This window comes from Penaeus vannamei, chromosome 12, assembly GCF_042767895.1.
Source record: "Penaeus vannamei isolate JL-2024 chromosome 12, ASM4276789v1, whole genome shotgun sequence".
Classification (NCBI taxonomy): domain Eukaryota; kingdom Metazoa; phylum Arthropoda; class Malacostraca; order Decapoda; family Penaeidae; genus Penaeus; species Penaeus vannamei.
In genome coordinates, this window is record NC_091560.1 from 2,537,921 (window position 1) to 2,540,515 (window position 2,595).

The window sequence follows — 2,595 nt, forward strand, 5'->3', positions numbered from 1 at the left end:
CTGTTCTTCAGCTGGTCTTCCCCTGACCTTGGTTCTCGAAGGTCAAGGGTCAGTGAAGGCTGGGCTGTTCTTTTTTTGGGGCTCCTGTTCAGCGGAGGAACTTTTTGGGCTGTGTTCGTCGTGTTGTTGTTGGTGTTGTTATTGTTATTTATTGTTGTTAGTATTGTTATTGTATCATTATTATTCTTATTGTTATCATTATTTTCGTTATTATTATTATTATTATTGTTATTATTATTGTTATTGTTATTTTTATTATTATTGTTATGATTATTATTATTGTTATTATTATTATTCTCTCTCTCTCTCTCTCTCTCTCTCTCTCTCTCTCTCTCACTCCTCTCTCCTCCTCTCTCTTTCTACACCCTCTCTATCTTTATCTTCTCTCATCTATCTCCTCCTTCCTTCTCTCTCTTCCTCTTCCCCATCTGGTCTTTTTTTCATTATCTTTACCTCTTTTATCTGCCTTCATCTCCGTCCATCTCCTTATATGTTTTCTGCATATATGTATGAATAGAGATAGACAGAAATACTCGTACAGGGATAGCGATAGATAGAGAGGTTTGACGGTTTTGCGAAAAGCCGGTTCAAGTCGAATTAAAATGTTTTGATATTTAAGCGACGGAAAATGATCGGCGTGTTTCATATCTCAAAAAAAAAAAAATCATTTGTTCGAATAAGAGAGAGAGAGAAAAAAGATGGCTCGAGTAAAAAACAAAACAAAAAGAAAAGGAAAGAGAGAGAGAGAGAGAGAGAGAGAGAGAGAGAGAGAGAGAGAGAGAGAGAGAGAGAGAGAGAGAGAGAGAGAGAGAGAGAGAGAGAGAGAAATAAAAATTACTTAATAAAAGTATATAGCCAGTATTCATCAGAAGTATATGTTAATTGATTACTAGAATTGGGGCTCCATTTGGACGATCCGTTTAGTCTAATATCATTATCCGATCCTGCAAAAAGAAAAGAAAAAAAAGAAAATGAAAAAAAAGTATTTTACGATGTCCCTATTATGAATACGTAGAGCTATCATAGACCATGAATTATTCGGATTTTAACTCTTTTTTTTGAGGTGGGGGGGGGGCGTAATTGGTAAAAAATGGAGGACTGGAACAGACCGGGAGAGGGAAAAAGGAGGTAAAAAATCTTTTATCACTTTAAATGGCATTTTGTATTTCACTTCCGTTTTTTATGCGAAGGGAAAAGCGTGACCGGTAACTCTTTTATTTTTTTATTTTCTTTCGGATTATGATTTTTTTTTTCTTTTCTTTGGCTGAGTGGATGATGCAGTTAGTATTTTTTTTCAAGTTAATGATTCGTTTTCGTTTTATTGAGATATGCATCCGGAAAGAGAGAGAATAAAGAGGATATTTATATTCAGAAAGGTTGTATTGCCGACCATTTTGGGACGTTTCATTCAAAGAAAACGAGATCCATTTTCTTTCTTTTTTTTTCTTTATGAAAAATTAGTGAGTTTGCCTTGGCTCAACGACTAGCTTGGAGATTGCAATATTCTAATGCAAGTTGGGATTGCAAAGGGTGGGGCGGTCCCTTGCATTGGGGATAGAGGAGGGAGAGAGAGAGAGAGGATGGAGAGGAGATGGAAGAGGGAGAGGAAAAAGGAGAGGGAGAGGGAGAGGGAGGAATCCCTCATCTCTCCTCCTTCTCCTCCTCTTCCTGCTTCTCCTGCTCCTCCTCTTCCTGCTTCTCCTGCTCCTCTTCTTGTTCTTCTTCTCCTTTCCCACCTCCCCTTTCCTCCTCTTCCCCTTTCTTACCCTCCTCTACTTAACCTCCCCTCCACCTCCTCCTATCCCTCTCCCTCCTCCTCGGTGTTGTTTCCCCTCCCCCTCCCCTCCCCACCCCTTCCCATCCCCTCCCCCTCCCCCCTTATTTCCATCCCCTCTCCCTCCCTTCCCTCCCTTCCCCTTCCCCCTCCCCCTCCCCCTCCCCTGCCCTTCCCCTCTCCCTCCTTCCCTCCCTTCCCTCTTACCATTCCTCCTCCCCTCCCCCTCTCTTCCCTATCCCTTCTCCTCCTCCCTTCCCTCCTATCCCCTTCCCCTTCCCCTCTTCATTACCATGCGCAACGGGACATGCACGCACCCCATTTTGCTTGTCCAAGGTGCATTATGAGGGCAGAAAGCAATCATTTACCTCCCCGGCTGTTTGGGCTTGCCTTGCGCGCTTAGTGGGGCTTGGCTTGGCCTGGGTGGGGTTGGGGGGTTGGGTTAGTGGGGGCATGAGGGGGGGTAGGGGTTAGGCTTAGAAACCTTTATTGATTTTTTTTGGTTTTATTTTTCTTTTTTTTTTGAGTGTGGGTGTGTTTGTGTTTTTGTTGTGTGTGTGTGTGTGTTGTTTGTGTTTGTGTTGTGTGTTTGTGTGTTTTTGTGTATTTGTGTGTGTGATTTGGGGTGTGTGTGTTTTTTTTTGGTGGGTGTTTATGTGTGTTTGTGTCTCTATTTGTGTTTGTGTGTTTGTCTGTGTTTGTGTGTTTTGGGGTGGTGGTTAATTGGGTTTATCGATGTTTCTGTAATGTTGTTCTGTATGCCTCTTTGTCTGTCTGTCTGTCTGTTTGACTGTACCCTCCCTCCCCTCCTTCTCTCTCTC